This window comes from Diceros bicornis, chromosome 2, assembly GCF_020826845.1.
Source record: "Diceros bicornis minor isolate mBicDic1 chromosome 2, mDicBic1.mat.cur, whole genome shotgun sequence".
Taxonomy (NCBI): Eukaryota; Metazoa; Chordata; class Mammalia; order Perissodactyla; family Rhinocerotidae; genus Diceros; species Diceros bicornis.
This window is the reverse complement of record NC_080741.1, coordinates 69,133,884-69,160,696: the sequence shown is the minus strand read 5'-3', so window position 1 is coordinate 69,160,696 and position 26,813 is coordinate 69,133,884. Positions and strand designations below refer to the sequence as shown.

The following is a 26,813-nucleotide window of genomic DNA, read 5'->3' as shown; positions in this document are numbered from 1 at the left end:
AGCTCAATTCAGTTCAGTACCTATTTACAGGGCACCTGCAATTTGTGCAAGGCCCTGGGGATACGATGATGAATCAGCCAAATGTGGTCTGGCCTCATAGAGCAGTTAATCAAGTGCAGGCACCTCTTCTGTACCACAGAGCCCTTTTGAAGTTTGGTGAAGCCCACGAATGCCTTCATGGGAAAAACTGTTTTTTTGGTGAGGAAGATTAGCCCTGAGCTAACATCTGTTGCCAATCCTCCTCTTGCTGAGGATGATTGGCCCTGGGCTAACATCTGTGCCCATCTTCCTCTACGTTATACGTGGGACGCCTGCTACAGCATGGCTTGATAAGCAGTGTGTAGGTCCACGCCCAGGATCTGAACCTGCGAACCCTGGGCCACCGAAGTAGAGTGTGCAAACTTAACCACTACACCACTGGGCCGGCCCTGGGAAAATATTTTTAAATACATTAAATGTATATGGTTGTAAAGATAACCAATGATAATAAAATTATCTAAATAATTTAAAATTTTTGATATAAGTGCTTCTTTATTAATGTATTAAATAAATTCTTGCAGCATGTCTAATGACTACCATAATAGTGATGAGCATAAATATTTCAAGAAATCAGCAATAACTGTAATGTGTTATAAAATATCTATGCTCTATTGTTGACAGAGTCATAGTTACTGCTAATACTGCTGTTTTGTTGCCTTCATTTATACTCGAAGAAAATGATGAATTTAGTTGGAGGTTAGTCAAAAAAAACATGTAATTTTTTTCCATGACTCTCCTACCCCCACCTCCATTTCTCTCCATGGATCACTTGGAAGTTTGTCCAGTCAGGTTAAGAATTTCTGGTCGTGGAATACACAAGGAATTTGGTAATTCTACTAGACCATATCTATGTCTATATATCCATATGGAAATAAAATCTAACACATGGCAGGTGTTCTGATAGGAGAGTACAGGTTTTATTGTCATACCTCATCTAGTTACGGCTGGAGCAAGGCTGGAACTTTTGGAAGAAGTAACACATAGGTTGCGACATAAAAGATAAGTAAAATTAAACCAATGGCAGGGATAAAATGAGGGGGAAGTAAGTACTGTTTCAGACAAAAGAAACCATATGTGCAAGCTCCATAAAACAAAATAGAGCATGCATGGATGGGAGGAGAGAAGTTTCCAAGGCTAGACTGTGGAATGGTGAGGCGGGTGTTGTTGGGAAGGGTTACAAGCTGAGACTGGAGTGGTGAAGATACCAGATCATAAGGGAAGGTAATCCATGCTAAGGGGGTTTAGCCTTTATCCTAAGACCAGTGAGAAACCATTGTTGGTTTTTAGGGAGTGTGTTTTAGAAGATCATTTGATTACTACGTGGAAAGCAGATCATGGGGTGAAAGGAAAGAAGCCGAGAGACAGTTGGAAGGCTACTGGGCTAATGTGGTCACTGACTTGAAGCAGGAGTGAGCAGGCCTCTGGGTGTATGATGGTGCATTTACTGAACATGAGAAGGCAGAAAGAGATGTGGGTTTAGGGCAAGGGAGAAATCCTGAATTTTGTTTCGAATATGGTGAATTTCACATGCCGGTGAGACATTCAAGTGGCTACAACCAGTATGCAGTTGTATCTATGCATGGAATCTGACACACAGAAATAAAATATGGGCTGGAGATGTAAATTAAAATAATCTTTTTCTTGTTGGATACCAAACAGAAGATTCTAAAATTGAAGCACTAATAGTGAATCACATATTGAATAATTATTTTTAAAAATTACCATTTAATGCTGAGTAACAGGCATAATAATATATATCATCTGCATGTATTTTCTCAGTCTTCGAAAAATTGGATGATCTAGGTATATTTGTGCTATATATTCGCAGACAGGAAAATCAGTACTAAGAGAAGCTAAGTAATGTGTAGGTCATATATTGAGTAAGAGACAGAACCAGACTTTAAACTAGGTCATCGGAGGCCCAAACTCATGCTCCTAAATTCTGTATTCTAGAGATTCCCTAACTAATTTCCCTCCATGAGAAAAAAGCATAATGTTCCACTTACGGAAAAAACAATAGAAATTTCAGACTTTCTCTTTATCCCTGAAAAGTCAACCAATTTCTCTAAAGTTTTCTGCACATTTTTGTTTGAGGGTATGGATTATGTCTAATAAAATCTTTTTATCCATTTGGTTTATTTGTACTCAGTATATATTTATTAAATGAATGGAAATCAAGTTTCACCTGAGTGAGATTTATCAAGGAAGAAAAATATGTATGGAAATTTTATGAATTAGGTAGAATTATGTTAGTTGCAAGAGATATAAACCCATAAACCTGATTCAAACTAGTTTAAGGGGGAAAAAAGTATTATTTCCTGAATAATGGAAAAGTTCTTCTCTTCAGGATGGCTGGATCCAGGTATTGTTCAAATGATGTCACTAGATTTGGTTTCAATCTTTCCTTCACTGTGTTGGGCTTGTCACAAGGCTACCCCCAGGAGCTTTAGGTTGACATCCTCTTGGATTCATTTCCAGGAAAAAGAGCTTCTTTATTCCAGTCATTCCAGTACGATTCTTTGAATTGCATGTCTTTGGTCTGGCTAGGATCACACGCTAGTTTGAGCCAGTCTCTGTGGCCAAGAAGAAAGACTCTGATGTCTGGCTGGGTCTGAGTCACAGGTCCACCCTTCAAGTGTGGGCGAGGATGAGGGTCCTCCCAAAACCATATGCACTAAGGGGATTAGAGGGGTGGGACCTCCCCCCAATGCAGGCTCTGCTAATAGTAAAGGGAGGAATATGTGCTGGGCAGGCAAAAACAACAGATGTCCATTACATTTGGCCGCAGCAAAATAAGATTCTGGTTTGTCACAAAGAATGCAGTTTTCATATAAATATCTTTGTGTCTAGAGATAAGAATATTTCAACAACAGCAAGTTCCATAGTTAACTATTCAATCACCAGGCGTTATTTTACAAGAGTTGCTTTGTGATTTTAACTGGAATTGAATAACTTAACCAAGACATAAAATTTTAAGGGCGCCTAACTGCAAAAAATGAAAACAACCATAAGCAATGTCATCTGGCCTACTGTCAGGAATTTTTAAAGCTATATATTCTGTGATTTAAAGAAAAAAATTATCCCTGACACCAGTGTAACTTCTGTGCAAAGAATAAGTGACTAATCTTGGAGCAAAATAAAAAAACCAGCCCTTATTATCTAAAATTTACTTGGTTCCTGAGTTCAGATCGTGTGAGTTATCACCAAGAGGGATACCTATATTGGTTTTAGGGTAATAATTCTCTGTACGTTAGGTAGGAAAACTTTTCCTTTTTGATGTATCCTCGTAAACATCAATGACATACACAATTATGTAAATGTAACATTTAACAAAATAAGAACAAAATTCCATCCGTTAAAGATGAACTATAGCATTTTCGAGATGTGTGACAGTGTGTTAGTTTTGTCTAGAAGTAAAAGCAAAAGAAAGAATAACCAACTACCTAGTCGAAATCATTAGGCAAATGCGTTGTCGTCATTAGCACTGTATCTCTGTGGTGCCAATATCAGGATGCTCCGAGTTGACAGATGTCTAGATATTTCTTAAAGAATAAGTTCATCTCACAGCAAAGCAGAGCAAAATTAGATTGAAGCTTTTCTTCAGTTTTTCTTTTTGCCCTCTCCCTTTTTTATTCTTGGTGCCTAGAGAGAGATTAAAGGAGGAACAATAAGAAGTTGTCCCAGGAAACTGATTAATATAAGTATTTCAAGATCAAGAGAGGGAAATTAATAGGATGTAACTATCACTCATTGAATACCTACTGTGTGCATGGAATTTTGCAATTAAGAAAAATATTTTTTAATCTTGAAATAATTTTAGACTTACAAAAAAGTTGCAAAGAAAGTATAGAGATTTCCTGTTTGTTCTTTCAAGTTCAGCGCACTCTGCTTCGGAGGCCCAGGTTCGGTTCCCGGGCGTGGAACCACACCACTCGTCAGTCAGTTGCCTTACTGTAGAGGTGGCTCACATAGAAGAACCAGAAGAACTTACAACTCTACACAACTATGTAGTGGGGCTTTGGGGGGGAAAAGAAGAAAAAAAAGGAGGAAGATTAGCAACAGATGTTAGCTTAGGTTGACTCTTCCCCTGCAAGAAACAAAAAAAAAACAAACAAACAAAAAGAAATTAACTTTGGAACAATACTATTAACGAAAGTACAGACTTTATTTGGATTTCACCAGTTTTTTTCACTTAAGTCTTTGTTTTTTTCTGATCCAGGATCCAATCAAGGATTCCACATCGCATTTAGTACACTTATTTTTAGTACTTGCATATTTGTCCTTTAGTGTGCATGACTTTCATACAAATTAAACAACAGTTACTGAAAATTTATTAAGATTCCTGTGGCATGATCTCTGATACCAAATGCTGTAATGTTCTTATCCCTATACTTCACTTTGCTTATAAATTTAGAAATTATATAGGGGATATTTTTGCCTAAATATCTTTACCAATTAAAGAACTTTACATTCATATTTGCAGAAATTTCCCCTTTAAAGAGTATGATATAGCCAGTTTCACCACCTGTATTGATCCAAAACTAGTCAGTCAAGAAGATCAATACAATACTACAAGAAAACTACCAGTAATCGATTAATTCAAAAGATAGACATTTCTTCTCCAAGATTCTGAACAAGTAAACAAACAAGAAGTAATCAAGTAGATCTTGTTGTCATTTGTGGCCTTGCATTCATTCCTACTTTTTGATGTACCTTTATTTTTTGGGGAGGAAATTATCTCTTCCCCTTTGCAAATATTGTCAGTAGAAGGGCAATTCCTTGTGACGGTTTCACACTGAAGATGGTGAGGGATCACCTACACTTTCCTCCACCTGGAGAAAGTCCAGGTGTAGGCACAAGAACTAAACTCAACCAGTTGCAAACTGTTTCCCAGAACTTTGGATCCTGAGCAGATAAGGCAAGGATGAAAAGACCCGCCAGAAGTCAACAGCCAGCTCACCATACCATCTCTACTAGGAGATTCTGCTTCCTGTGCCCAATCCTCTCTTCCTGCCTATTTCTAAGCCAAGTTCTCTAGCTCTGCATTAATCTATAAGTTTCCATCTCAAATTTCCTTTCAATGAATTCCCTTTTACTTAGATTAACAGAATTGGTTTCTGTTGCTTGCAACCATGTGCTCTAAGTAAAACATACAAGATAGCCTGTCTAAACATTAATGATTCCTTACATGTTTAGAATGCTTTGGAGGGCTTCAAAACACTTTCTTTCCCAATCCTTCCTTTGTTTAAAACTCTGAATGTTAGCCTCTAGCTTCAGGGGCCTAGAACCCAGTAACTGCCTGTTTGGTCATATTCATCACTCTTAGTTTTCTGGTCTGACTTCTCCCCCGCACGACACTTTCCACGCAGGCAGGGGCTCGGCCACAAGCATCTAGCACTGCATTGGACACACAGCAGCACTCATTAGATGGAAGGGAAAGAAATGTATGATCACAAAAAACATTTCTTCCAGTAAATATACACCCTTCACCACTATTCATGAGAAGTCACATTTTTTACCTTTGTGGTAGTTATTTTCACTTGTGGTGAGGAGCCAACATTTGTGTCCAACTCAAAATTAGAAAAAGCAGATGCTCTTTCACCAAATAGTGAAGAAGATCCCTATAAAGGTGCCAGAGACATGGTCATCATGTAGACTGGAAAGTGTTTACCAATTTTGACTTCACCAAAGGGGCCCATATTATTACTTGGCCTAGGATGCTTTAGAAAGAAACTACTTCCATATGCTATGCTGAATCTCATGATAGATGATTCGAACTCTTAAGGGAGATGCTGTTTTTCTCTGATTCTTCAGAATTGTGGGCTTAGAAGTGGGGAGAAAATTACAGCCAACCAAAGACATAACAACACCGTTTAGCAAATGAGGGTGATGTTTACAAGAGGACTGAATGTGACAGCTTTCAAAGCATTATGTATAGTTCTAGGCACATACATGTATAGCTCTGACAGCACGTCAGTTATAATTTTTGTAATAACGTGGATATAATTTATTAGACTTCAAATATGGAAAAAAGTGAGCACATGCTTTGGCCCAAAGTACTAATTTGTCTATTGCTGACAGTTTTGTATGTGTTTTAAGTAGAAATAAAGACATTATAATTGAATAAATGTTTTCCCCTTGCTAACCATGTCCTCTTAGGGTTAACAACAAGCAAATGGAATAATGTGGAATCCTTGCAAAAGTAACCACAAATAAGACAACTATGGGGGAGAGGTGGGTTTCAGCTTTCCTCGTTGCCTGCCATAGAGGTTTGCTCATATGTGATTGATTGCCCTGGTGAGTAATACCAGTTGGCAGACATTAGTAACACTTTGTCTTACTTTTGGTACAGTTGTTAGCTTTTCTATGTTTAGCATGTTTTCATATTTTAATAAGAATTCTGAAGCTGTGTATATATATATTCAGCATTAGCCTGAAACTTGACACTTTTGATTCTGGGGTAATTTATAGCTTCATCTCTATTTGACATAACTACAAGATGCTTTCAACATATGGAATTATGCTTGTAAAATTTAACCTTATTACATTCCTTTTCCAGCCCCTGTGCATTTTTTTATACACATTTTATTTTGCCTTTAAACATTTTGATTATATATTGTTAGTGGGGTTGGCATGGTTTTGCAAGGAGGCATGGAGGATGGGAGAAAGTTGGGATATGTGGAGTTGTTTTTTGTTTTTTTGACAATTGACCAGGAGTCTCCATTTCATTTATGAACTGAGATGGATGAGGTACCAGCCTGAAATCCTTTGTGATTTCGCCAACAACATGAGTACCAGGAATGTTTTTACCCCTACACTAAAGTATCCGATGAGGTGTTGGAAACATGTGAGCTCTTCCAGTATTTTGCATGGTGCACTTGCTCCCTTCTGGGAGTTGGAACACGTCCACCAGGCGAACCATGTGAAAGGCATGAGCCTTCAACAATGGTGTGATGGAAATTTAAATAGGCAAGGACCTGTGCCAAGTGTGCGGAGTATTGTTTTAGGCTGACTTTAGCTCAAGCCAGTGAGTGGCCTGGCTTGTATACTTCAAGGCAGAAGTTGAAAATGGCTTAGGGCCGTCTTGAAAGTCCTGGGAGTTTCCAGATACTTAATAAAGCACACCCATCTTCTTTAGAAGATAATTCTAAGGACTGGCTTGATCGAGGAAATGGCACAAAATACCCCCAAGAAAGAAGGTTCAGGATGGTTTTAATTCACAATGACAAACTACAACTAAAATTTAATGGATGATAATCCATTCTGTATTTACTTATTTCAGTTCATTACAGCAGAGAAGTGTATTTTAAATGCTTTATTGTGTTCTTTCTATGGAGTTCAGTTAACATTGCCTCGGGCCCATGAGTAGGGGAAACTTAGAGGTTTTTCCTAAACAAAAGAGAGGAGAGCTTGCTCCTGAAGCAGGTTTCCCAAGGTCACGGCCACTTCTAATTACAATTCTAATGAAACATAAGGAGATCTTCCCAGGAGATCATTACTGGGTAATTTTTCAACAATAGCTATACCATCTTCTTCCCTATTTGGAAAATACAGAAAAATGGCCCATCAGCGTCCCTACCATAGATTTCATTTTCATACTCAGTATTTCTGAATCCCTGATTAGTTCTCTGACAAGCAGCACATTTATATACAGTATGAAATATGAGTGTTATCTGTGCCTTGGTCTTAATTTAAAATTTGCATTATACAGTATTTATGTAGACCTTCTCTGCAACCTTTCAAGTACTCAAATGAATGATTCTCCATTAAAAGAGTTTATCTTGAAATATCTGTCTGAGCATTGTAAATAGCATGTTATGGATCACGCGTTTATTTAGACAAGTGAAATACAACATCAAAAGCTATCGCTGAAAAACTAGGCCAATATGGGCATTAAAAATATAGCACCATATATCTTGGGCAAGAAAGTTCTCTGGATCCCACATGTGATGATGGGGAATATTTAGACTCTCTAGCAAAGATTACATGTTTCTTGATTCATCTCACAGCGCAAGTCTACTTCATTTGCAAAGTGATAACCTATTACCATAACTAAACCGCCTATTGCATGGAGGCTCAGAAATAAAATAAAAAGATTAGCCAGTTATCTTATTTACATATATTGAATTGCAGTAATACAGCCCGATCTCTGCCTCTCATTTGATTCTAATTAAAGCGTAGCAGAGAAACTGCAATCCACACAAGAGCTTATTTTAATAGTCAGAGCTGGCAAAGTCCCAATATCACAATGTAGCAATTAACAGCACGGCTGTATTTGCTATTCATGGTTTGATGTAAAAACTTGTTTATTAAGATGGGCTGGAGGCGCTGGTGTGCAATAGACCTGCATGTAATTAGATTCCAATTATTTGTCTGTTTCTGATATTGTAAACTGGCACTTAGCACATCAGTTAAATTGACACACGGCGCTGCATGGTTTACTCGGTAATTAAAACATGTTCTGTTAATTAGATGATGACCACTTTATTTCAGGGCTCTTGTGTTTGGGTTTTCTAGTGTGCTCTGTTTGTATCATGAGCCACCAGACGCTCCTCTAATGAGTCCTTGTTTTGTTTCAATTACCACCTGCTGTTCAAAAGCAAAGCTTGTTTTAACTAAACAAAATTAATGCTTGTCTCTTCCTTTGTAAGAACTTAAACGTTAGACAAATTAATACGCTTATTATCAAAGTGCTAAGCTCTGGTTTTAAAGACTGCTGAGGCAATTAGAAGAAAGTTATAAAATGTTGTACTGTGCGGCATAAATATTGTTTAGCGTATTAAGAGGCATTACAAACAATGAAATATTTGCTGGAGTTGAAAGGAGCATAGAGACTTAGCCTCCCCACCTCCAAATTAAATTAGCTCTTGCAATTTGCAGAGGGATCCAGAAACTGAAGATACCAGGGACTTTCTAAGACAAGGAATTGGATGAAATTGGACATGAAGGTGTGTGGCATGGCTACACATAAATCCATGAATGATATTGTACCATCCTGGATGGCTTCCAAAGCTACATGTTTGCTGCAGGTTCTCTTACATGATATATGCTGTTTCCATGCTAAAGAATCAATCGAGCTATTTCTTAAAACTTTTACTGCAAACACTAGTGGGAAAGCCACTTTGCATTTTCTGGGAGGTTAGGACTTGTCCTATTAACTAAGGTTCTTATTCCATAGCCACCTCTACATCAGCGATTCTCCCATGGAACCTACCAGAGCACAGTTCATCTTGACAGCATTTCCACAGCCCTTCCCATCCCAACAGCTTCTCATTGCACACCATGACTTCATGCCCACTCCTCTGCTCCGGAGTTGAGAATTGTGATGGTGCAAGGGTAGGGAGCAAAGGATGATGACTTTTTCCCCAGAATACCTTCCTCATCAGATTTGGAGAACTCCTTAATGAGGTTAATAAAGTAACGTCAGGCAAGTAAGCCACTGGTAGGTGTTTAAGAAACTATTCTAAATAGAGTCATGCATTTTAGAACGGCTTGCAAAACCACCAGTTCATTTCCTTCCATTGGCACCAGATCAGCCAAGTCAACAGCCAGGGGTTTGTCCTATATAAGATAGCTAAATGCAAGATAACTTCAGGTTTATTCCAATGTACTCCTTTATAAGTTGCAATTCAGAGTTATTCAGGGTTCACGTCAATGTGTTTCAGAGATAATATCTGTCATCTTTAGGAAAACGCACAAACAAATCTGGAATGGCATGTTCACAATATGGTTTCTTGGAAAGGTATTTTAATTCCAAGGCAAATCATGTTTTCCTGTTGCGAGAACTACTTTTATTCTTACAGGTGTATTCTAGAATTTGAAATATCATTTACACCAGAAATACAAGAACAGCGATGTCACAATATGGAATGCCACCCTGAGTTTGTGGACATCAGCCCCCAAGACCACGGCCCCATCAATGAAGGTGATACGCCTGTATACAAAAACTAAATTCTGCATTTCCTCCTGGAACTTTAATTGAAAAAGAATTCACGGTAGATGATTTCTATACCTTAGGGGTACATTTCCAAAGCAATGGGCGGCAGGTGAGCTTCAAGATTTCTATTGATATTAATGGCAGTTGCGGAGCTAAATCACTGAGCAACACTTGGCAAACTTACTCCTTAATGCTGTAGTTGCCTTACATTAATATTTTACAAAGACCTAAAGTAATTAGACTGTGTCTTACTAAATGCTCCATTTACTCATTAGACATTTCAAAATGCATCTTTTGCGGCAGGCCCATTGGGGCACATTAACTTCGCTAAAATATATAAATGACTTCAATGGGACCTTTTAAAAAATGCTGCTGCAGGGGAGGAGCAAGTCTCCTCACTGGTGACCAATTAACACTGACCCATTAAGGTACACACTGTTGGGACTTAAAGGACACGACTTGATCATGACTTGATCATCTGGATGCTATCCAGATCCAGGAAGCAATGAGTTATTTTTCAAGCATGACTCATGTATAAATTTTAAATGTAAATCTTAATTTATATCCTTGTGGTGTACATTTGCTGTTTTGGCCTCCCAGGGTCTATTCCCCTTTGTCTAATTTCTTATTTGGGTTCTCTTCCTTGCCCAGGGAAGCTGATTGCACTCCCATTTCTGGAGGGAGAAGGCCAAGTTGAACTCAGCCCTCTTGGCTGCAGTGATTGGTTCACAGATGGGCATCTTAACCAGGATGGTCCATCCCTGAAGTTAAAGATATTTATTCAATTGTTGAAGGAAGAGATATTTTCTTTTCTGCTGAAGGGGGGCCTGGAGGGGAAATTGCCCCAACAGTTGCTAGTAGATATCTTTGATTACATCTTTTAAGCAAAGGGCCAACCCAGAGGAAGCCTAAGCAACAGAAGGAACTCAGTCGTATCTGTGACCTGTATCAAGCCAGGTCTGAAGTCAGTGCTATCCCTAGATTTATGTGAACCATTATCTCCTCCACTACCTTCAGCACTATTTTTCATCTTTTGTACCTAAGCCAGTTAAGGCGGTGGAGGGTTTTCACTTGAAAGTGGGAAAATTCCTAACTGATACAACCCTACTTTTCACATCACATTATCATGCTATTTTACCCATTCCTTTCCTGAGGCTCAAGAGAAGAACCCTTAAAGGTAGATTCTTCACCTGGGGTCCAGGATGGATTTTGGAGGATTAATCAATTCCCTGGAATCATAAACAATGTTTTATGCTATGTGCCTTTTTCTGGGGAGTCAAAATGATTGTCAAAATGTTCTCCATCTCAAGAAATTTTAAGAACCTCTGTTACTGGTAGCAAAAATCCTGGAAGGTCAGCAAGCAGAGGAGTAACTAACATGAAGAAGGATTTTGTATGAAATCACCTGTTTAACCTTCAGTTCTAGGGTCCTTAACCGAGCTCAAACATTCCAGAGAATACAGAGGGCTTCTCTGAAGAGATCTGCAGAGCCAAAAGCTAGAGCTTTTTAGAAACTGGAATTGTTTGTCCTGGGAGATAAAGGAGGCAAATTGGGGCTGCACATGGGAGAATGAAGTGGTGCTTTTAAAAAAAGCCCTAATGATTCGCTTGTCTCAGAGTTTGCTGCATCTATGTATGTACAATGTGTAGAATATACTACATATAATTTTTTTTCCACATAAGGCCACACCAAAATGTCTGCAGCAAGAAATACGTATTTATGGTCCATGTTGCACTTGAAAGAATGTATAGTTTCGACTTCAAACGCACTTAGAAAAGAGGCTTGCCCCAAGCTTCTGTACTCAGAGAATAAAAGCAGAACAAAACTCAAAATAGTTGTAATGCCATAGACACGGAGGCCACGTCTATTACATCATCTTCTCATCTTCTCTTGGATGTTCCTCAACATCTGTTTCATCTGATCTAGATGAAAATAGGTCCCCACTACTCAATAATGATATTATAAGAAAAATAAAGCAAAACTAAACTAAACACACAAAAAACAATAAACCAACCCTCCCAAACTTATCACTCACTTATACTTTGGAATTCTACATAGTTATTGTGTGAAAGGGATTACTATCATGGGCTCTCAAGTCAGAGGGTAAACTCTAATTCTGCCTCTACCACTTTCTACTTGTGTGCCCTTGGACACGTGAACTTACATTTCTGTAACTTAGTTCACCATCTAAAAAGTAATAATAGGCTAAATTACGTGAAATGGCTTGACATTCATCTATATCTAGAAAGGGCAATTTTGTGTGGCTCAAACCTACCTATATTAGTTTCCCGGGGCTTCCATAACAAAGTACCACAAACTGGGTGGCTTAAAACAAAAGAAATTTATTCTCTTACAGTTCTGGAGACTAGAAATCCAAATCAAGGTGTCCGCAGGGCCATGACCCCTCTGAAGACTCTAGGGAAGAACTCTTCCTTGCCTCTTTCTAGCTTCTAGGGGATACTGGCAATCTTGGGTGTTCCTTGGCTTATAGCTGCATCACTCCGATCTCGGCCTCCATCTTCACATGGCACTCCTCCTGTGTGTGTGTGTGTCTGACTCTCTGTGTCTCTCCTTATAAGGACACCAGTCACTGAATTTAGGGACCACCCTAATCCAGTATGACCTCATCGTAACTTGATTATATCTGCAAAGACCCTATTTCCAAATAAGGTCATATTCACAGATAGTAGGGGTTAGGAATTGAACATATCTTTTTGGGGGATACAAATGAACCCACTATACTCACTCACAGGGTTGTGATGAGGATTAAATAAGTTAATGTATGTCAAGTGTTCAGAGCAGTGCCTGGCACATCATAAATACTCAGTAAAGCTGAACCATTGTTGTTGTTTCAGCCGATCCCAACCTGTCTGCATTAGACAAAGCTCAGCCCCTCTTAGACCCCAGATACCTCCCTGCCCATCCCAGAATCACACAAGCTCCCTTTCTTCCCTATATTCTCAAGGTAATTCCTTATGTACCCTTATTGATCCAACTGTATAATCTCTCATCATAGAGATTTTAAAAAAGATTAAGCTGCAGAGTATTTTCTTCAAAGGAAATGTGATTGGAAGGCTAATATCTAAAACTAGATGAAAGGGGAATTGCTCTTTGAGAAGGTGGGGACTCACAAGCAATATTGCTTCCTCATCACTTTGCACCCCTCTGCTCTACACCCCTCCCCCCAATGGCCCCTGAGATCCTTTTTTGGAACATAGAAGGCTCCGGAAAAGACAGTCTGGAAACTACTCCTCAGTCAGAAACAAGCTCATTTCAAGCATGTGGGAAGAGGTGGTCTCTGGACCTTTCTTCTCACTTCCCTTTTAGCATCCATCCCTTTCTTCCCCCGTCCACCCTCCCCCAGCTCCTGTGCCCCTACTGGGTCAAGGAAGGAGGGGTTCCCACTCTGGGCAGAATCTAGGATATTGACTGTGGCATATTTACCAGTATTACTCACACTACTGGTTTGGTAACAAGGCTGAGTTTAACACAGAGGCCTGTGCTTCTGTGTGCTGGATTGTGCTTGGGATTTCCCTAGAAAAGTCATCCACAGAAAAGATTCTAAGGTCTAGATTCAGTTGTGCACAGAGGGGAGGACTTGCTCGTACCTTGAAGCCAAGCTATATGCTCTCATGCAGCTGTATCAGAGGTCCGCACGTATGGCACTGTCTTAGCCCATTTGGGCCGCTGTAACAAAATACCACAGACTGGGGAGCTTATAAACAACAGAAATTTATTTCTCACGGTTCTAGAGGCTGGCAAGTCCAAAATAAGGTGCCAGCATGGTTGCTTTTTGGTGAGAGCCCTCTTCCTGGTTCATAGCAGCCTTCTCACTGTATCTTCACATGGTGGAATAGGGGAGGGGTCTCTTTTATAAGAACACTAATCCCATTCATGAAGCCTCCACCCTCATGAGCTAATCACCTCCCAAAGCCCCACCTCCTGATACCATCACATTGGGCACTAGGATTTCAACATATGAATTTTTGGAGAACACAAACATTTAAACCATAGCAGGCACTTAGGAAGAGGCCCAGCTAACACAACAATGGCAAAGCCTTTCTCGTTTGGCTATTGTTCCTTGTATGTAAACCTCCTGTGGGCAACTGTGAGGAGGAGGAATGATTACCAGGACTGAGTTGGGATTCCTGTGAGGCCTAGCCAAATGTTATCAACTCTCTTTAAAGAACCGTTCCTCCATCACCCTCCAAATGAAATCTGGGTTTTCCTAGTGGATACTACTTTGATTACAGGCTTCTCTTGTTCAGGAAGCTGCTTTCTCAGTATCCTGTGGGCCTTGGAGCCACAGCAGGTTTAAGCTGCTTTGAGGGCTCACTGTTTATTCCACCTCATGACTTGTCAATTCATTTAGAAAGACCCATCATGTTATATGGTCTTTCTTCCCTCTCTGCCTTGTTCTCCTTTTTCCTCTCACCATCATTCTCATTCTCACCCCCAAATTTCTGTTCACTGGGAAGATAGATGAGTTAAGTTGTAGCTTTGTCTCACTCCTACTCCTCTTGGCCACGCACACAGGAATATCTTCCCCAAACAAAAATGGTGCACAGGTATGTGTTAGTCAGTGTTCTCCGGAGAAACAGAACCGGTAGCATGTGTCTATTTATAGAAACAGATTTGTTATAAGGAATTGGCTCATGAAATTATGAAGGCTAAGAAGTCCCAAGACCTGCAATTGGCAAGCTGGAGACCCAGGATTGCCAATGTGAGTTTCAGTCTGAATTCAAAGGCCTGAGGACCAGGAGAGCTGAGAGTGTAAGTTCCAGTCCAAAAGCTGGCAGGCTCAAGACCCAAGAGCAGCCAGTGTTTCAGCCAGAGTCTGAAGGCAGGAAAAGACTGATGTCCCAGCTCAAGGCAGTCAGGCAGGAGGAGTTCCCTCTTACCTGTGGAAAGGTCAGCCTTTTTATTCTATTCAGGCCTTCACCTGATTGGGTGAGGGCCACTCACATGGGGGAGGGCAATCTGCTTTACTCAGTCTACTGAGTTCAATGTTAATATTATCCAGAAATGTTAATCTTATACCCTCACAGATATACCCAGAATAATGTTTGACCAAAAATCTGGGCATTTTGTGGTCCAGTCAAGTTGACATTTAAAATTAACCATCACTAGATGGTTCTCTCCTCTGAGAGAAGTTCTGCAGACAGCTCTTACATTTATTTTTTTTGCCACTCTCCTTAGATTACTGTAACAGTTTTCTAATTGTGCCCTATTACCAATTCTCTCATACCAGTTCATTCTCCACGTAACTGGCAGACTAAACTTTCTAAAAAAAAGCTGGTCTAAAAGACCACACTCTGCCTCTGTCCTGTCTACTCCACCCCACTCCTTGAAGAAAAAAAAAAAAGAAGAGAGAGAATGCAAAATCCTTAGTCTGGCATACAAAGCTATCCTCAAATTAGCATACAGAGCTATCCTCAAATATTTTAGCCATTCTTTCCATGCGTTCTGCCCTCCTGTCACATTGAATTTTTCATGTTTCCTTAGAGGCCCTTTTGGTATTTTACTCTCACAGAAGCCCTTCTCTTCACCAGAATACTCTTATCCTCTTGCTCCCCTGCACATTGAACTAAACTCAGGTAAAACTACTTGTTCTATTTGCTGTGTTTATAAGACATGTTCTCCACATCATTATAATGAAACTTCCAATTTTTAGTCTGTTTATATATCTCTCCCTACCACTAACCCAGCATTTCCCAAAATATGTACCCGAGAATGGTAGCCCCAGAAGAGAGTCCCTTTTAAAAAAAGGGTTTCCTATTTAAAAAATTGCAAAATATGTATATTGTATTCCCCTGTAGGAATTTTGTAATGTATATGCTCAAGACTCTAAGAAGTTCTTCAGAAAAGAAATCTATTTAACTTAGTCTAATCTAATATTTGACTTATCCTAAGTGTGGTTTATTTTGCATTTATCCTGGCTGGGATCTGTTGAGTTTCTTGGATCTACGGGTTGAAGTTTTTCGCTTCATTTGGAAACAAAATTTCTTCAAATGTTTTTCTGTTCTAGTCTCTCTCTATTTTTCTTTTAGGACTCCAATTATACAATTAGATCATTTGGTATTCTCTCACAATGCGTCTATGCTCTCTATGTTTAAGTTTTTCAACCTCTCATTCCCCTTGACTTTAGTTTAACTACTTTTTATTGATCTGTCTTTATTAGTCCTTTCTTCCAGTTTGCTACTAAGCCTCTCTCATGAACTCTAAAAAATAACAGATATTGTAATTTTTTGGTGCTAGAATTTCTTTTTGGTTCTTTGGAAAGTTTCCAGTTTCTTGCCAGAAATATTGATTTTATATTTTTATAAAATTTTATAATTTTATAAAATTATATCCATCTGATCCTATAAATTGTTTCATGTATTTATAAGAGTTATTTAAAGCCTTTGCTAATTTCAGTGACTGGCTCATCTACTGATCTGCTTCTATTGACTGTTTTCTTTTGATTATGTGTCTTATTTTCTTGCTGCTTCTCATACCTCATAATTTAAAATTTTTTACTTGACTATATAAAATGTAAAGAGTTCAAAAGATGAAAGGTATTGAGGACAAAGTTTTGGCTTTTCCCCTTCTCTCCTTGTGGAGAATGAAGGTGGAATGTTCCATTATCCTAACCAAGCATGGGGGCTTCAAGAGACTCTTTCCTAGAGATGGTGGGCATCTACAAGAAAGAAAGACTGGGACTCCACGTTCTGGTTGGACATTTGCTTGTACGTCACCTTTGCTGATCTGTCTTTGTGCCCTTTTGAGCTTGAGAAAATGAACAGGAGAGAGACAACAAGGTGAAGAAAGGACAGCTGTGAACCCACCTATACTGCCACCCTCAGTGCGACAAGAACATGTGAGCTTTGTGTGGGTCAAGCGGGCCAACCAGGCTTGTGTTGTCTTGCTAGCTCTCCACCCTAGAGGGCTGCCTGACAAGAGGCTGGGGATTGGGACTGAGGGTGGAATTCAGGTGGAGACTGAGGCATCAGAAGAGCTTAATCCACATTGGGGAAGTCTCAGTGGGGAGGATTCCTGTAGGGCTTTCTGGATAACTCATACACGGGTACCATTGTACCCTAAAGGGATAGGAAAGGAAACATGGATAGGGCATACCTGAAAGCAATGATTGTACCATTTCATGGCTGTACTACCCCGTCAGGGTTCAGAATGCCTAATAAACTGGTTACATTAAAGTTTCTGTCTCCTACAATGAGCTATAAGCCATGGCTTGTGTCTGTCTTGTCTTCTACTCCATTCCTGCTGCCTAGCACAGTGCCTGGCACATAGTGGGAGCTCAGTATGTTCCATAAGTATATTTTGAATAAATGAACAAATGAAGCAGAGCGTCCCCACTTCTCCCTATACCCTCTCTTCACTTTATTTTTCTCCCTAGCACTCACCACATCTGACACATAATATATTTACTTATGCATTTGGTTACTGCTTATCTTCCCTATAGAATGTAAGCCCTATGAAAAGGGGGGCTTTGTTTTGTTCACTGTGTGTCTCTAGGGCCTAGAACAGTGACTAGCACCTAGTATGTGCTCAACAAACATCTTTTGAATGAGTGCTTTTGCAATATGCCACACTCAGAACACAGAATACAAAAATGGGAGAGGGGACAAGCTTAAAACGTACAGTCATGGCAAACTTGTGATGTGTGTTTTGGTAGCACAGATAAAATCGAGGCAGGAGAGAATTTTTATGCTAAAACATTTTCTGAAAACAAATTGTGAAGCTGCTCCCATGGACCTTTCTTTAAAAAAAGTCCCATAAGTTCTAACGTGTATCTTTAAACAGTCACCTTTGCTCAAATCTTTTAAAAATTGTAACATTTTAATAATTCATTGTATGCCAAGGATAAAGAAAGAAACAGTTCCTGATTGATAGGATTACAATCTAAGAAGTTAGCTGAACACCAAATATTTTAAAAACCAGGTGAAAAGACATTTGAATACTGGCTAACATGAGGTTTCATACAGTAATTACTGAATCTGCTTAAGCAGATAGAGAGAATATTAGCTTTGGAGAGAAGATTTTTTTTAAAGTTTTAATATGCAAAATGAAACAGTTTTATATTGAAAGTAGAGAATTGTTTAATCTAATAATATACTTGTGATATGTATTTGCTTAGAATATTTCTTGACTTACAGACTTGCCTCCATCTTGCTCATAGGAAGGGCATGGAACCATAAGCCGGGAGAGGCAACATGCCTGGGGTAGTTTGTGACTTTGGAATAAACTGGTTTTAGAGTGTTTGTAAAGAGGGCTGTGGCTGACCTCAGGGTCACTATTGGTTACATCATGCACAACAAAGCTAGTCTATGAATATTTCCCTGCAAGAGAGAAAAAAGAGAGTCATTAGGCTTTTGCCTTATGACATTGAGCTTTAGGTAACAAATCTCTTCCCCTAGTAAGCAATCAACGGTCCTGGTGAGCCTGTGATCTAGCTCTTTGCTTCCCCTTATCATCATCTGATTAAGCTTCGGCTACCTGAGCATAAGGATTCTCATCCCTGATAGCCAAAAGATAGGATGGAGGGAGGACCACCAATCACAACACTACGTTTCTTTTAGTCAATGATAGGTTAAGTGGAAGAAACATCTTTGAGATTTTGCTTGATATTATTTAGATACTAAGTGACAAATCTTAAGGTAACACCGGAACTTCAGGAACACCTATTTTAATAACCACCCTTCCTAAAAACATGCGCTCTGACGTCAACAAGGTATTGTTTCACCATGCAGGAAATTAACCAGAAAAAGAATCTGCAAGTGGCAATTTCTACAGTAATAGATTTTGATGAATATTTTTTTCAAATGTTCTGCTGATGCTTGACATCGTAATGAATCATGCCAGATTACATCAATCATGTGGTGTCACTTAAAAAAAACAACAACCCCCAAACCACAACGTGGCTGTTGAAGATGAGTTGTAATGGGCCATAGTTAGGAGGTATCCATTTTTAGGAAGAAAAAACTACTGTAAATACTTAATACTTACTGCCCAACTACCAAATTAAGAAAGGCTTTCAAATTCTCTCTGAAAGGCAGACGGAATAGTTTCACATTTAATTTTTTAAAATTAAATATACACTAAGGAAAAAGGATTATTTAGAAACAAATATTTTAAATTACATAGATTACAAATTCACAAATTCAGCTTGATTGGGACCATTTTCAAAAAATGGTTCAATTCTCTCCAACTTGAACACAATTCTTAGCTTATCAACCAGGTGGAAACATTCTCATGTAGGAACTAGCTTGTACCAAAGAATAATCCATTGGAACAAGATACAGCTGAGGATGGGGAAGATAAAATTATCCTGAAAGGTTCCATATCACCCATAAAGTTCTCTGTTAGTTTGACCCACTTAAGTAGTATTTCTGTAGGATGTCAATGCTCTCAGAATCAAGGAGCATTTCCTTCTAAGTCTTCCCTTCAATAGTGTTTTTTTTTTTTTTAAAGATTTTATTTATTTATTTTTTTCCCCTTAAAGCCCCAGTAGATAGTTGTACGTCATAGCTGCACATCCTTCTAGTTGCTGTATGTGGGTCACGGCCTCAGCGTGGCTAGAGAAGCGGTGCGGCGGTGCACACCCAGGATCCGAACCCGGGCTGCCAGCAGTGGAGCGCGTGCACTTAACCGCTAAGCCACGGGGCCGGCCCCCTTCAATAGTTTTTTAACTCTATAGCCTCTTTTTTTTTTTTGGTCCTTAATAGAAACAGAATGGCATTTATTATATTATATATTTTTTTGAGATGCAAAAATTGCATCTTTTTTTCTTTCTCTAAAACTATTATATTCAAACTGTTTTAGCCTAAGAATTCTCTGTTCAAATAAAATTTTAATATATAAACAGATCAAAACTGCTCAGGGGCTGGCCCAGTGGTATAGCTGTTAATTTCGTGCACTCCGCTTTGGCGGCCCGGGGTTCACAGGTTTGGATCTTGGGTGCAGACCTACCCACCGCTCCTCAAACCATGCTGTGGCAGGCGTCCCACGTATAAAGTGGAGGAAGATGGGCACAAATGTTAGCTCAGGGCCAATCTTCCTCAGCAAAAAGAAGAGGATTGACAACAGATGTTAGCTCGGGGCCAATCTTTCTCAGCAAAAAGAGGAGGATTGGCAACAGATGTTAGCTCAGGGCTACTCTTCCTCACCAGAAAACAAAAACAAAAACAACAAAAAAACAAAACTGCTCAAGTTGAAGGAGATGTAGGTGGTACTCAAATCTTTCTTACAGGGAATATTTCATTGACCCTGTCAGGTCTACAAAGAACACCTAGAATGTCGTGTGACATTACTGTTTCACCTACCTTTGTCTATTCAGACCCAATTCCTAATATTAGTAATATTTTTACTCTTTTCTACTCCTCCACCCTCCTGCATTTTTATGTGTGGAACCTGAAACCGAAGAGTCTTGAAAAAAATCATGCTGAAATTCTGGTGTATGAAAATGAATGCCATGGATGAACAATGTGATTCATGTAACTGGTCTATTCTTTATACTGCACCTATATTTCTGAATACCTTTGGGGACATGAATATCTCCATTAGTATTTTCTTGTTTCCACAATTTGTGATTAGGTGAAAACTTTTTGAAGTCTATTAAAAATTCTTTTTCTGTATTTTTAAAACTCTAAGCTGATTTATCAAATTCTTGGATCTTATATATGGCTGCAACCATCCTAATACATGCAGGAGAGAGAACAGGAAAAAAGAAAAGCAATTTATGTGTGTTAAGTTGACACACAAAGAAAGAAAACTGCACATATACTGAGGGAGTACAGTAGGGCAGTGGGGGTCAATGTGAGATCTGTAGTCGGTCTGCCTGGAGTTCAAATCCTCACACTAATTACTAGTGGTAGAACTTTGGTAAACTATTTCATCTCTCAAAGCCTATTTTTCATCTGTAAAATGGGAATATTCATAGTGCCTGCTTGCCAGAGTTATTGTGAGGAGAAAAATGACATAGCACATAATACATTTGACAAGAAGGCCTTACTCTCAGCAAATACTCACATGCCATCTATATTTTACACCTAGTCTAAAAAAACAATAGTCTATTGTATTTTTTCACACCACTTTAAATTTTTCAAGGTTCAAGAATGTAACTAAATATTTTTTTCTAGCCTTTCCCAAGATTAAAAAAATCAACCAATCCTAATCATAGACTTTTATTAGAGGATCAAATGCTCTACAAACAAGTATTAATATTTTTATTCATGACTTGTAAAAATATAGGCAGAGAGACAATGTAGTTTGACTGCTAGTCATGGTTAAGAAAATGCCTGATTCTTCATACTTCTCCCTTTAATCACCAGAAAATATTTACTCTAGTTCTCCCATGTTATTGGATCTCTTGCAGCTTTGACCTTTGGGCATTGGTTAGCATGTTTTTGGATCTTCTTCAAATGAATGGGATAAATTCTGGATTGAAATTGAAAGTTGGAGAAACCAGAAATCCTTCATAGTGAATTGTGGCCTGGGGGCCTTGTAAAACTTCTCGAAGAACATCACAATGTACCACCTGCTCTTACTTGTCTGCTTCATGAAAATTGGTGGTGTGTTGGGTGGGTGGAGGTGGGTGGGGACTGATGATTTACAAAGAGCTGCTTCCACTACCCAAGTTTTGCAGCATGTGAGAGCGAGTCACCTGGGAAGGAAAGAGAACGTAGACTGCTTTGATGACGCTTGGCCATTGCCAAGGAAACTGCTCCCTTGGTAACCGTGGTCAGTACATCTGTCTAGTTGCATTTCTAAGACTCATATAGTAACTGCCATGGAAAATGTATTTTAAAACACAAACATATAGGAAAAAACAAATAAAAAATAATGGAGTTGATAAAGAATTCTTTGCTTTTATGGCAAAGTTGTTAGGACAGAGTTACGGTGTTCAGCAGAACATGTTTAGGGGTGTTAACTCATAAATGGAAACCAAAATGTCCCCAATTTAAGCCAGCCCATAAAACAAAACAAATCTAAACCAGATAATCATTTGGTTTATTATTCACAATACACATGGGTTTAAGACTTCACAAAAGTATTTATAAGGAGCTTATTTCAAACATTGAGCACTCCCAAGTACAGTTAAGCTAAAGTTTGCATAATTTTATCTATCTTAAAGAGAGATGTGGGCAAGAGTGAGGGAGATAAAGTTAAAGACCTGTTTAGGGACAGGGTAGAATGTTAAGATTTATCATAAATTAAGAAAAGCAACTCTGAAGTAAAAATCTAAGATGGTAGAAAAGACGATTCTGATTTATTTGATTTATTCACAGCTCTTCAGGAGTAAGGCAATATGTTGGGAATGCCTCTATTGAATTTCCATTGACTTTGAGATGCTAGAGAAAGTTACTTTTTGAACTTAAAAAGTTTGAGTGAAGAGAAACAAAGATTTTAATATACATTAGCTACTTGAATTTTATGGAAAGCTTATTGTTTCTATGAAAATAATTTGTGAATTACAATTAACACAGTGAATAAGATCTGCATTGAAATCATCATTTGAAGAGTTTATACCAAGAAGGAAGGGCGTAAATTCCAAAGGAGTGTCCTTTACAATTGAACACCTATATTAATGTAAAAGGCTAAATAGACAAAAGATACATAATGTTAGTTATATTTTATATTCTGAAATCACTAGACAATGTTAGGGAATTGAGATAAGCTGTTGGGTTATATTTTCACATTCACCTTAAGCAATAAATAGTATTTAACAAATTCTTGATGTAGTTGTTCACATCTTAACGGAGAGCATCTTAACGTTACTGCAGACTAGGCGGTGGCTGTGACAGAGTTATCATCTGTGCTTGCTCATGAAAATTCATTGCGTGAGAGTGTGTCAGCAGCTTAGAAGAAAGTCTTGGGGATAATAATGGAGCATTCTTTTAAGGCTGCTAATGTTCATGATGGCACAGAAGATGAGAGAACATGGAAAAACACAAACATCAACAACTGCATCAAAAATGAATTCAGAAAAGTTGGACTATAAGAGTTGCAAAATTTTAGGAATACTTTAACCAATTTATTTTACTTATGTTTTACTTTTTATGTTTGCACAAGTGTGAAATATGATAAAAAATGTGTCTAAGTCTAAAACTGTTCTTTTGGTAAGTATGGAATAAAAATTCTAGGTGATAAGAAAGCATTATGTTATAGTTTCAGCAGCACTATTTTTTCTTTCTTAGTGGTAAATAAAAAAATGACCCACCTTACAGTTGATAGTATCTTAGATTCAGTGAAATAAGGGACTAAGTTTAGACATCACCTTTCATTGTCTAAGAAGTGAGGAAAAAAGAGAGTGAGAGAGACTGAGATGGAAATTCTGACTGAGAAGGACACTACACACCTCTCTCCTCCTCCCCAACAAATGGAAAAAAGCAAAGATAAAAAAAGGTATTCAATGAATTGCTGATTAGTAAAGATAAAAGTACAAAGTTGGTAAGCATTTCTCTATGGCAAAGCATGTGACGATTAAACAAATGATTAAATCGATTTCATAGATGACCTTGGTGTTTAATCTTAGTCTGCCTCTGTCGCTTAATCTGAAATCCAATTTAATGTCTGCTTTGTACATCAAAGAGCAACACAGGTCCATGCTACATATTTTCTCAAGGGAAAAATTTAAATTAAAAGAGAAAAACTTTCCCAAACGGTTAAGGTTGATGTAGATGCGCTTAGTTAGAGTAATACTAAATGTGGCAATTCTGTAGAGCAAGTTGATTTTCTCTCAGATAAATTCTTCTTCAAGAATATCTTCAATGTCGAGCCTAAAAAGCTGTCTTTACAATACTGCCAGTCAGTTATTGTACATGTTCTCTTTCAACTGATTTATTTACCAGGGTCTTTTTGCACCTGTTGATTGAAAAGTCAACCCTGCATACATTCCATTTTCCTGATCTATTTGACAGAATCTAAGGGCAACATTCAAGGAAAGGATCCTGCTTCCATAGTTACATCACTCTGAGATTCCATTGAAATTCAGCAATAGATAACATCAGTTCCAACTTTATAGTATAACTTCCATTTTGTGGAAAGCTATTTTCATTTTGGCACATTAACTAGTACAATATGAAAATGAAAAATCCTAAAGTGAATATGTAAATCTGTATACCCTCCAGCTGATTCTTCAAAGTTCATTTTCAAAATGTACTTGTTTTGAGATTTTCTGCAGTAGGAAAACTGTATTTACCAAACCACGTAGCACATTCCTAGACAGACACAATACCACTAAATCAGTCCATTTAATGTTGGCACTTGCCTTACTAGAGAGTTTGGTTTTGAGCACTGTTCTCCTTTTCTCACTGATAATATAATTTTTGGAGTATCCAATAACTGCTGGCAAATTTTAGTTATCATACCTAATTGTAGCAGAAACAAAACTATGTGTGCACTAGGGAGGCCACATTTCCCAGCCTGCATTGCAGTCAAGTGGGATCATGTGACTCTATTCTGGCCAATAGAATGTGGACAGAAGTGATATATTCACTTTCAGGCCTACTCCTTTTGTTTCTTTGCTTGTTGGATGATGGATACCAAGGATCCAGGGAGGACTCTGAGACTTAATGGAGGGATGAGCGGTAGGAGGAATTAGCCTGGGTCCATGTATGACTCCGTGGAGCAGAACAAGCCCACAATCCCAATCCCCATTTGACTGCCAAGAGTGAAACATCAACCTCTATTGTGTCAAACTGCTGAAATACTGGAGCTGTTTGTTACAGCAGCTAGGGTTACTTAACCTGACCAGTAATGATGGTATAATAGAGAGGTCTCCAACTATATTCCTTAGGAGCTCCACCAGACGTTATATAATATAGATATACGGCCTTTGTAACATAGGAAAACATAATCAAAATGTATCTGGACAATTATTCCCTCACCTCAGAAGTATTTTTGAGTACCTATGTTCTAAGCATTGGGATAAGTTCAGGAAATATAATAATTAGCCAAATAGACATGATTCTTTTCCTCACAGAGCTTATACTCCAGGAGGTAGACATTAGGCAATGGATTGTACATATAAATGTAAAATTATAACCATGATCATTTTTATGACACAGAGATTCGTGATCTTATCAGACACAAAAATAGGAGTGTTTGCCTTAATTACAGAGGTGCCCAGGAGGAAGGATTCTGTGCTGAGGGGGTCAGATATGCAATTACCATGTGGAAACCAGATGGCGTGAGACAAAATGAAAGGGGGACAGAGTAGGTGGAACAGAGAGAATGAAGGGAAATGGTGTAGATGAGCCTGAACGAGAGTGCAGGGGCCAAACCAGGCTAGAGTAAAGATTTTGCTCTTTACTCAGATACTAAATGATTAGATTTGCCTTTTGCGCTTTGAAAAAGGCCGCTCTGGCTGCCTTGTAGGGGAATGGATTGAACATGAACATGTACCTATAAGTACATGAAGAGAGTGACAATATGAGTATCATCTATCAATATACGTATATCCCAGAAATAAAAGGAAATATAACAACAGTTCAGCACTGGAAAAGTTTTTGAGATTGGATGGTTGTTTGGTCAACTTTAGTTACTTTTAGTTTTGTGCCATTTTTTTCTTTTTCATTTATAGGTGACCTAGTAGTTCAATCTGGTAAGTCTGAGACAGGAGACATTTGCCTTACGCCACCGAGAACATCCAAGGCAAATGAAATTGCAGCAAAATAAGAGGCTGGTTTGAGTGAGATTTTTTGTCTTCATTGGCTCTAGCACTCAATCCTCATTGGGAACCTACAAGTCACTCATTCATACCAGCCGCCAAGAGGGATTCCCCATAAAAGGCATTGGGATTTCCTGACTCTCATTACTGGGAAGACATTACGACATCTCAGTTTCTCCACAGAACATATGAAGGATTATGCCCAAAACATGAAGGAGAAAGACTTCCTCACCTTCCCTGATTTACCCACATTTCTGTCACGGATGACCCTGTCTCAGACTATCTCCCAATCCCTGAGAGAATTATATGCTGATGACTTGAATTTTTTATACTGATCTTTTCTCTCTGTGTATGAAAACCACTGCCACAGAGGCTTATGATTAAATAATCATCTTGAGATGTTCCCTGTCCTACTCTGGGCCCCAATCCTACTTCTTGACTTTGCGATTCAGGCAGTGTAACCTGGCAAGCACACCTTCCCCACCACATAAACATGAGCGTGTGTTCACACTGGGCCTCTCTCCTCCGCACAGGCGAAAAAGAGCAGGATGCTAACTCTTCCTTGCTTTTCATTTTTAGACACACTTCACCTTTCTAGAAACGATATATAGAGAGAATGCTAAATAGGCTGCCCTGCATAGAGATGCTTCTAGAAGATGTCTTTTCCCTGTAAGAAAGGATGATTGATTCCAAGTAGTTATATCCTAAGGTACAACTGTAGACTTTCAAAGTCAGGCTGTTAATTCGGTGATATTAACTTTTGAGTCACTTGACTAATCAGTTGAGGAAGCAACAATTCTCTTCAAACTCTTATAATTACATTTGGACAAGTTTGCGCGTAGGACCGCAAGTCCATCAGCTTATTATAACCATGGCACATTTCACACACCATCTTCATTATCTTGTGCTAAAGAAGAGAGCACACACTCTTCTGTGGGTAATTTTAGATTGGCCACTGACATACTCCGCAGTGTTTATAAAGAAAACAAAACTTGGATGTTGGCCCTTTTAATTATAACTGGCAGAATTGCTACACCCAAAAATCACATAATCTCTTCACCATATTATATCTTCGAAGACATCTGCTTGCAAAGCAGTAACAAGGAACTTGAAATCTAAAAACAAACTTTGTACTAGATTGATTGGTTTGGCGAGCCGTGCTTCTG

At 38.6% G+C, this 26,813-nt stretch overlaps 1 long non-coding RNA gene across 1 annotated transcript in view; it reads right to left on the bottom strand.

Moving 5' to 3' along the window:
• Window positions 1-3,904: 3,904 nt before the first annotated feature.
• LOC131411189 (uncharacterized) overlaps window positions 3,905-26,813 on the bottom strand; it is a 58,471-nt gene continuing 35,562 nt past the window's right edge. Inside the window, exon 3 of the long non-coding RNA XR_009221516.1 lies at window positions 3,905-4,126. This is a non-coding gene — a long non-coding RNA (uncharacterized LOC131411189). The remainder of the gene's footprint in view (window positions 4,127-26,813) is intronic.